The sequence below is a fragment of the Macaca nemestrina genome, chromosome 7, assembly GCF_043159975.1.
Source record: "Macaca nemestrina isolate mMacNem1 chromosome 7, mMacNem.hap1, whole genome shotgun sequence".
NCBI classification, from domain to species: Eukaryota; Metazoa; Chordata; class Mammalia; order Primates; family Cercopithecidae; genus Macaca; species Macaca nemestrina.
In genome coordinates, this window is record NC_092131.1 from 26,127,033 (window position 1) to 26,137,153 (window position 10,121).

The 10,121-nt window shown below is 38.1% G+C and overlaps 1 long non-coding RNA gene across 1 annotated transcript; it reads left to right on the forward strand.

The window, feature by feature from the left end:
- The first annotated feature begins 827 nt into the window (after positions 1-827).
- On the forward strand, positions 828-9,380 carry LOC112424190 (uncharacterized). Its single transcript, XR_003014918.2, has 3 exons — positions 828-928; positions 3,685-3,724; positions 9,132-9,380. It is a non-coding gene; the product is annotated as an uncharacterized lncRNA (long non-coding RNA).
- Positions 9,381-10,121: the final 741 nt, after the last annotated feature.

Here is a 10,121-nt window from a genome sequence, read left to right on the forward strand (position 1 = left end):
TAAAAAGCCTAATGATAAACAAAACTAAATGAGAGGTGTGGCTAAATTAGACATATCTATACATGTGCACATAATTACACAGAATAAGTATGTATAATTTGCCTTTAACAGTATTTCCGTTTATACCTGAAATTCCCAAGTGTCTTCAAACAAGGACAGCTTTGTGATGCCATGCCTTTAATGGAGCCCTGTTACCATGGGGACATCAGAGCTCCTTCTCAGAATAGCATTTAGTTCTGACAATTGAAGAAGCTGAAGAATTTCAACTAAGCCAACATACTTAGTATCTTCCAGCACCTACAAATTTGAAAGTTATCCAGCTCTTAAGTATTGCCATTTGGCCAGAGAAGATATTGACTTCTGGCCATGTCTCAAAGAAATGCACATATATAAATACCTATTCAATCCTTTATGTTCCAATATCCTATAACATGGAAATGTATATTGCTAGGTCCTCTTTATTCAACAGCAACTGAGTAGAACCCATTAATCTCTTCACTGATGCATTCATTAAGAATGTATATTTTGAGTGCCTTGAAACTATCTCCAATGCCCAGCATAGCCCATAGCATCTAGACTATATATATGTGTGTGTGTACATATATATGAATATATATACTTCCTACCTTCAATGACCTTGAAGTACAGCAAATAATTATTATGTGCTAAAAGATGGAAACACAAAGATATACTATGAAGAGAAGTAGGAGTTGGAGGACCAAGTGGGCACAGAGACGAGATCATGGAGGATCAACTGAGTGCCTCTGGCAAAACATCAAGAGCAAAAAGAAGATGGCCCATCATAAGCCAAAGCAATTACATTCCTCTCCCTCTGGCCACACCAAAGAGCACTTAACATGCCATGATGGTCTCAGGTCAAGAGTATACTAAATAGTTGACAGTTACGTGGCCTCTAGCTTTCCAGAAGGTGAGGCATGTCTTACATATCATACCATAAGCAATCAGAGAACCAGGGCCAGAGCCAACAGAAATCCAACCAAGAGGGAAGAGATAATGGTTTACCTGAGACAAAGATGGGAGGAATTTCCTAATTGTTCCCAGTATGCAGTATTTACCATAGAGATGAATAAGCTGCCAAAAGACCAACATCTCTCAATGTCTTACAAACCCATCTAGGTCTCACTACACAATGGAACGAAGTAAAATAAACTTAGTAGACTAAGGTTACCTTGGAATTCTCAGTGCCCACTGAATGTTTTTTATGTAGCATTTTCTATAGCTAAATTTTCTCGTATACTTTAAGCACTTACCAGAGTGCTTACCTATATTTTGGACATTTCCTAGAACTGCTGAAACAAGAGAAAGCAAGTTGGGATTATGTTGAGGAGGAATAATAGATTTCTTCTCTGCCTGACATTCAAAGCCCTCGTGATTTTAGCAAGGTAAAGTGGTTCAAAATGCCCCACCAGAGTCCTGGCTCTGTAATGCAAGCAGGCAAATTGCAAAATGTTTAGATTGTTAGTCTACTTAGAAAAATATTTAACTGCATATCTCATTTGAGCGTGCTTTGCCTGAAGGTCCATACAATACAAAGATGAAGGCCTTGGTTTCTAAAAATAAGGAATCTGGCTCTAACAATAGTACTTCCAAGATTAATAGCTTAATGGCTGAGTAATATTGATCTTGATCTTGATCTTGAATCTCCCTAAGCCTCAGCTTCACCATCTGAAAATTGGGCTAATAAAAATAGCTTATTCATATTGAGTGTTTTCTCTATGCCTGTCACTATCATACTAAACATTAATGCATTTAACCCTCTCCATACCCAATGAGAAAGATACTTATTATTACTTTCATTTTGCAGATGAAAAAAATCATATTAATAGAGAGATTAAGAACTTTCCCAGGTCACGTGGGTAGGAAGTGGTAGGGCTGGAACTGGAGGTCAGGCAGCTAGGATCTACAGCTTTACTTCTAGTCACTATATTGAATTTCTAAAATAATACCGCATTTCCATTAAGAAGCTAAGTTGAGCTAATTATATGTATTTGTCTACTGGGACTGCCATAACAAAACACCAGAGACTGCGTGACTTAAGCAACAAAAATATATACTCGCACCGTTCTGGAAGGCAAAAGTCTAAGACCAAGGTGTCATCAGGGTTGGTTTCTAGTGGGGCCTCTTGTCCTGGCTTATAGAGCACCTCTGTCTTGCAAGGTCTTTGTGTGGTTCTTCTTCTGTGCTCATGTATAGAGAGAGAGAGAGAGATCTCTGGAGTCTCTTTCTTTCTTACTAGGACACCAGCCTTATCAGATTAGGGCCCTAGCCCTATGACGTCATTCAATCTTTTTTTTTTTTTGGAGACAAAGTTTTGCTCTGTCGCCCACGGTGGAGTGCAGTGGCGCAATCTCAGCTCCCTGCAACCTCTGTCTCCCGAGTTCAAGCGATTCTCCTGCCTCAGCCTCCCTGGTAGCTGGGATTACAGGCGCTCACCACCACAGCCGGCTAATTTTTGTATTTTTAGTAGAGGTTTCACCATGTTGACCAGGCTGGTCTTGAACTCCTGACCTCAGATGATCCACCCTCTTTGGCCTCCCAAAGTGCTGGGATTACAGGTATGAGCCACTGCATCCTGCCCCTCATTTAATCTTAGTTACCTGTCTAAAGTCCCTATCTCCGAAAACAGTCACATTGGAGGCTAGGGCTTCAACACATATATTTTACTGGGGACATAATTCAGTCCATCATACTATGTAAAAAATTTAGCATAGTAATTGATACACATAATAATTATTCACATATCTTAGAATGTTCAGTATGCTATGACAAAATACCATAAACTGAGTGGCTTACAAACAACAGAAAAATCTCACAGTCGTGGAGGCTGGGAAGTCCAAGGTCAAAGTACTAGCAGATTAAGATGTCTGGTGAGACTTATTTCTGGTTCATGAATGGTGCCTTCGTGCTGTGTCCTCACATGGTGAAAAGAACTAGTTAGGTCTCTGGAATCTCTTTTATAAGGGCACTAATTCCATTCATCAGCACTCCACCTTAATGACCTAATTGCTTCCCAAAGGCTCCACCTATTAGTTCCAACACATTCATGATGAGGTTTTAACATATGAATTTGGAAGGGACACAAACCTTAGTATATAGTATCCACTTAACAAATAGTACCTGTTGGTATTTCATGGATTTATGTGGCAAACTCTAGAAATTGTCAAGTTTAGTATAAATATATGGAAATCAGAAATTGGACATTTTGTTTGCTAAAGTCATTTGAACGAATCAATTAATTTCTGTCCACCTCCTTTTCTTAAGCTGCGAATTATGATATACCCATCATCAAACATTTGCGTGATCACGTTTATAATAATATTCTTACAAAAATAGTAGAGTGTAAAAAAGAGAACAACTTTTGTAGGAACTAGGTTTTTTTGTTTTGTTTTGTTTTATCACAACTACTTATATTTTGTAGGCTCTAGTCGTTCCTGATCTTCAGGCCTACATTTATCTAAAATCCTGATTCATGGAAAATTTAGGCCCTCTTCTTTTACTGGGCTGTCTGAAGTTTGACCAGGTTACATATCTATATCCCAGCACTTCCCTCTGCTGTTCTTCACTTTCAATGGGGAGCATATTATAAATGCACCTCTTGTGAAGCTTCTTAAATATGCTGCAAGTTCATAATCTGTATAAACCTGATTGTTGCTGTCTTTTCAGAGAGGAAGTCACTGTCCATCATATAGTGCTTTGATTTGAGGTAAGTGGGATCAAAGAGATTGGCTAAGAGTCTACTTTTAATGTAGTTTGTTTCTTTTAATCTCCTTTATGTCCCATCTGTTTTATGATTGATTACACTAACTCAGGTCCCAAGTGAAAGTTGGTAATTTTAGATTTTCAGAAAACAGGGACAAAATATCCCTCTACTTACAGGATGAATGTATCAGATGGACCTACTACAATGTAGGTTTTCCCTCTCTCTGGCCTTTCTATGCTGACAGTTGTGTCCTCCCTAAGGTTGACTTCCCAAGGAATTATGTGTAAATGTCAGCTTCCTCTCAATATTGGACACTCATGATATTTTCCTTCATATAAAGATGAACTATATCCATTTTTTTTTATTTAAGAGAAGGAATTTTCCAGACAACTTGGGCAAGGTCACCTCAAGTACCTTCTAAGTCTTTTTTTTTTTCTGGTAAAAAGCTAGTCAAAATATTCAAACCATTTTTTATTTTACGGTTGCATCTATTTCTCCTCCTCCTCAACATATCCTAACATCAAGGACTTCAAAGTATTATGAGAAGCAATATGATGAAGTTGTGAAAATATTTTTGCCAAGAGTTTTTAAAAAGTGAACTAACTTCTATTGTGAGATAGACATGATATTATATTACCTGAATGTGGGAAAGTGAGTTAGGCAACTTTGAAGGCTGTTGTTCTATCTTAGTTGGCCACAAAGAACATCCATGTGAGGAGATGAATAAACAAAGCTGAATCCAGCCAGAGCTTTTCTCACTAACCTGTGTACCCTGGGTTAGGGTTGTGTCCACCTGGAAGAAAAGCACAGTTTCTGATTCACACAAAGCTACCATTAAGGCTGAGGAGACTCTGCTCCAATCCTACATGTCCATGGATTTAGATTTTGTTCACCCCACTTTTTAATTGGTAATTACAAGTATTCTATTCTGCAACTTAATGAGTATCGTTATGTGTCATGGTCAATGTCCCCTATTCTTCCTGAAATCTGTGAAATCATTAGTGCTATTTAGGAACTCTGATTCTGGGGCATCATTCCAAACTAAATACAGAATGATGATCTCTGTACCTATGGCTTGAGGGAGTAAGAACAGTTCACAGCACTGAATGTTGTTGACTTATCAAAAACATTTTTTAATCTGCAGACTAAGAAACATTTTCAGATCTGAACTTTGATGTATCATGACATCATGTGTATTTATGATATATTTTTAGCTCTCCCAGCTGAATTTCTTTCCCAATTGTGATCATCTTAAAGCAGCTACTAGGTGAAGAGTCAGAACACCTGAATTCAAGCGTTGGCTTTACAACTTCTCACTTTTTGACCTTGAATGCAAGTCACTTGAGTTCTCAGGGCATGGCTTCCCTCTGAACAGCATGAACAGTGAAGAAAAACTAGCCTCTGACTCCACAGGGACGTTGTGAAAATAAATGAGGTGTGGATCTAGAGAGTCACTTCAAGCTCTTAGGAATGAAAGAGCTTAAAGAGATATAAGGTTTCCGTAGTTATTCTTTATTTTTTCAGCCTTACAAGTGAGAAAGTTTCCACCTTGGTAAGTTTTGAAGAATACCGCCTCCCTGACAAGCCCCCCGAGATCTGTGGCTTTGCCTCTTCTACATTCACAAAGTCTATTGTAATTCTGATTACTGACTCAGTGAAATTTTAAAAACTCTGCCATATCCTTTGACAACAAAGAAGAGTGATCACACTCTATGTGGGACAAATTATCTGCCACCAGTTGGACATCACACTATACAGGCTCCTACACTGGCTGTTAAAAAAAAATCTAATAAGACAAAGAAAATGTTACATTGCAGAAAAGAGAAAGTTGCTAGGATAGACTTCCCAGTCGGAATATTGATCTGAAAGAGTCTAGAAGTTCATAGGGAATAAACTTCCAGCACTTTCTTTAGGAGAACTAAAACTACATTTTGCCAATGTGAGAGACACACTCTTCTAATGCCATGGTAGTTGTAAAAGAGAATCACAAATAACCAGCTAAAACTCCTGATATTCTCTCTGCCCCCAGATGCAGAGTCACTGACAGGTGATATAGATAAGTACTGTATAACCTGTCACTTTGTCTTCCTTAAGAGGGCAGCATAATCCATGGAGCTCACATAAACTCTTCCGTGGCTTCAATCCCATTCTGACATTCAGGAGAAAAGTTGACAGTCATAGATTAAAGGAAAACACTATAGTGAAGAGATACTTACAATAGGTAGCTCTGACTAAAGATGTGTTTTGGCAAGAATTAGCTGGAAAGACACATTGGCATGCTGGCATAGTTAAGCTGGTGGATCAAACTAACATCTTTGCCTTGATCTCATTGGGGCCCAGGTTGACTTACATGCTTTGATTGTCTTCATTCATTCATTCCATAAATATTCATTGAGCACTGTAATGGAAATTGCTGGTAGTATCCCCAAATCTATTCTCATCTCCTGTATTACTCAGGGGTCTCCAGAATGAGAGAGAACCAATAGGATATATAGAGATAAATACAAATATATGAGAGGGGATTTATTAGGGGAATTGGCTCATGTGATTGCGGAGGCTGAGAAGTCCCACAACAGGCCATCTGCAAGCTGCAAACCCTGGGATGCTGATGGCATGGCTCAGTCCAAGTCCAAAAGCCTCAGAACCAGGAAAGCCAATGGTGTATTTCTCAGTCCAAGGCCAAAGGTCTGAGAATCCTGGAGGGGCCCTCTTGTTAAGCAGTGAAGTCCAAAGGCTGGGGATCCTGGAGTTATTGTCCTAGAATAGGAGAGGAAGAAGTTTTCCCAGCCCCGAAGCAAAATCAACATATTCACTTTTTCTGTTTTTGTTTTCTCCCAGCTCCCAGTAGATTGGATGGTTCACGCCCACATTGAGGGCAGATCTTCTCCACCTAATGCTTCAGACTCATATCTAATCTCCTCTGATAACACCCCACAGACACACCCCACAATCATGCTTTATCAAGTTGCTAGGTATTCCTGAATTCAGTCAAGTTGACACCTAAAATGAACTATCACACTTTCTTCCTGAGCAGGTAGCTGTCCAACTAGGACCTACATTTTCCAGTTGATCTTACAGGTATGTGACTTAAGTATGCACTAATGGCAACTGAGTGGAAAGAGTGGGGGCAATTTCAGCATCACTTACCTTAAAGAAAATCCTTGACCTGGATTTCTGCTTACTCTTGCCTACTTACTGAAAATGGCAAAGTCAAGCCTACCTACCAGCCATAAACTATTATGTGAGAGGAAAATAAATATCTGTGTTTTAGAGTCCCTTTGTTACATTAGCATAGCCTGCATCTTTACAAATAGGCGTGCCTTCTTGGTACTAGATTCTGTGCAATACGATGACAATTCGCTTAGCAAAACACACACGGTGCATGTCCCCATGGAAAGTATAATCTATTGTCTACCACAGTCTTCTGTCTGGCAACAAAACCTATGAGACAAGTGCAGCCATACTCATCAATCAAAATAAACCAAGACAGGGAACAAGAGTAAAAGAGTGGGTAAGAACCTGGACTTCAGTGCCATGCAGGTGTAAATTCAAGCTCTTGCAACATCTTTTACTAACCACCCCTTTGGGCAAATCTTTGAACTTGTATAAACTTCATTTTCATTCTTGTTAATTGGAGATAATAGAACTAATAATATGTACCTAATAAGGTTGTGATGATGATCTAAAGAATTAGTTATGTAAATTGCTTAACCTGGGGTTTGAGTTTACCAAATGTGATTATCAGAGTTCAATTTTCCCACTACTCTTGTTTTTTCTAAATTCCATCAGGAGGGGCTTAAAGAAAAGATGGAAACATCATTATCTCATTCAAGCCATAGTATATGAGGCAGGTGTCATCATTCCCATTTTGCAGATGAGAAAACTGAATCTTAAAGGGGACGCTACTTAGTAAGTGGCTGAGCCAGAATTTATTTTCAGGTGTCTAATTCCAAAGCTCATACTACTACACCAGATGTATGACAATCAGGCCTAGAAATCACTGCTCAGCTATTAGTCCAATAAGGTTAATTTAATTCTTCAAGGTTACATCACAATTGTCAGTTTCTTTCCACTGCCTACCATACAAGTAAAACCTTCTGACAGTAAAGTTTCCAGGTCTGGACCCCAGTGCATAAGTTAGTACCCTCTTCTGTGTTCCTAGGGCACTTTGTATCTCTGTTATCATTTAGTCACTATCTTATAATTGCCACTATCTTATAATTCTTTTTACTCATCTGACATCCTCCACTGGAGTGTGAGCACCTGAAATTTGGATTTCTTAAATATCTATGTCTCGGGACTTAGCATGATGCCTGGTATGTACTAGGCATTCTATGAATAACTGTCACAAAGAATTGCCATATGAATAAGTGAATAGACATTAAAAACTAGAGTGTCAGTAACCTACCTATTAAGGTGGTTATTTGTTTGATGCAAAGGAAGTGGAGGCATTCAGTTTTGAAAATAAATGATTGGCAATAAAATATTTAATAAAAGTCATCAAGCATAAGAAATTAGTATATAGTAGCCCCTTGGTGGAAATAAATGTTTTCAAAAAGTCATATGCTGATTGCTTTGACCTCAAAGACAAAATGAAATGTTATGCATCATCTGTAAGGGTCCAGGTAACAAAAGCATTTTTAACCTCAATGGGAACTGAAATATCGTACAATTGTGTTAGAACAATTGTAGCAAACAATATACTTGAAACAGCAAAGAGAAACATACAACAAAAATCAAGATTCTGTTCTTCTGTGAGAGTAGATTTAATTAGAGAAAGATAAGGAAGCAAACGTTGACTTTCAAAGACCCTGAATGCATTTACTGTGCATTTTCACTGGGTTTAGAAGTTCAAGGCACCGGTTCTTTATTCTCCCTAATTCCACATCAAAGCTTCCAGTTTTCACTCTCTTTATTATAGAGATATTGCCAGCAACACTCTATATAGAATAGTCTGGATTAGCCCCCTTTATTTCACAAGTGGAACAAAGAGAGGGAGAAAAATATTTCTAAGATAACTGGAAAAGAATGGGAAACAAAAATAAACCTGTGATTTGTCTAAAGAAAGTTAAAGGAGGAGTGAGTAAACTGGCCAGAAAGATAGTGCCTGGTGTGAAGCTTACTGACCTACAATGAGGGAAATGTTAAGGAAACAAAGAGATGAGCAAAAGCTTCATATAATTTAAAAAAAAAAAAAGTATAGAAACAGGTAGCATGAAATACAATGACTCACAGTATTCTTCCACACTGGCTGACCAATAATATCATCAGCCCAAGGAATTTTGTTTGTTATTGAGAACAAACAGGAGGAGCAGATACCTTGTTGTAGGGGAGGAAAGGAGATGTGATAGAGAATTTTTCATTTACATAAATAGGTTAATTACAACTTGATTTATTTTTAAATTCACAGAAGCTGAACTGATGTCTGTGGAGACAAGAACACGAAGGAATAATGTAATATGGAACTCCCTAACATGATATACATACAAAGACTATTGAGGCAGAGAAATCAATGTGGAAAATGCAAAACTAAGGGAGAAAGCATTTTGAACCACTCATCTAAGAATTTTTTCCATATTAAAAACACAAGAATTCCAGAAAAATCTTCCAAGTTATGTTCATAGGCTTAGCAGAATAAAAGTCAGGCTTACCAGTTAAATGAGTGAGAGAGGAGAATTTTTTTCTGTATCTTAGAAAATGTTCAGATTCTCCCATCTTTCTCCACACACCTCATGAGCATCACCATAAAAACTGCCATCAGGACCAAAGACAGCAGCTCTCAGTTTCACGTAGGTGTTGGTCACCAAACTACTGCTCCACAAAATAAGAGAGGATACAAACAAATGGAAAAACATTCCATGCTCATGGATAGGAAGAATCAATATCGTGAAAATAGCCATACTGCCCAAAGTAATGTATAGATTCAATGCTATTCCCATCAAGCTACCATTGACTTTCTTCATAGAATTAGAAAAACCTACTTTAAATTTCATATGGAACCAATGAGAGCCCATATAGCCAAGACAATCCTAAGCAAAAACAATAAACCTGGAGGCATCACGCTACCTGACTTCAAACTATACTACAAGGCTACAGGAACCAAAACAGCATGGTACTGGTACCCAAACTGATATATAGACCAACGAAACAGAACAGAGGCCTCGGAAATAACACCACACATCTACAACCATCTAATCTTTGACAAACGTGACAAACACAAGCAATGGGAAAATAACACCCTATTTAATAAATGGTGTTGGGAAAACTGGCTAACCACATGCAGAAAATTGAAACTGGACCCTTTCCTTACACCTTATACAAAAATTAACTTGACATGGATTAAAGATTTAGATATAAGACCTAAAAGCATAAAAATCCTTTGTATCCCAAGTGCTCGGCA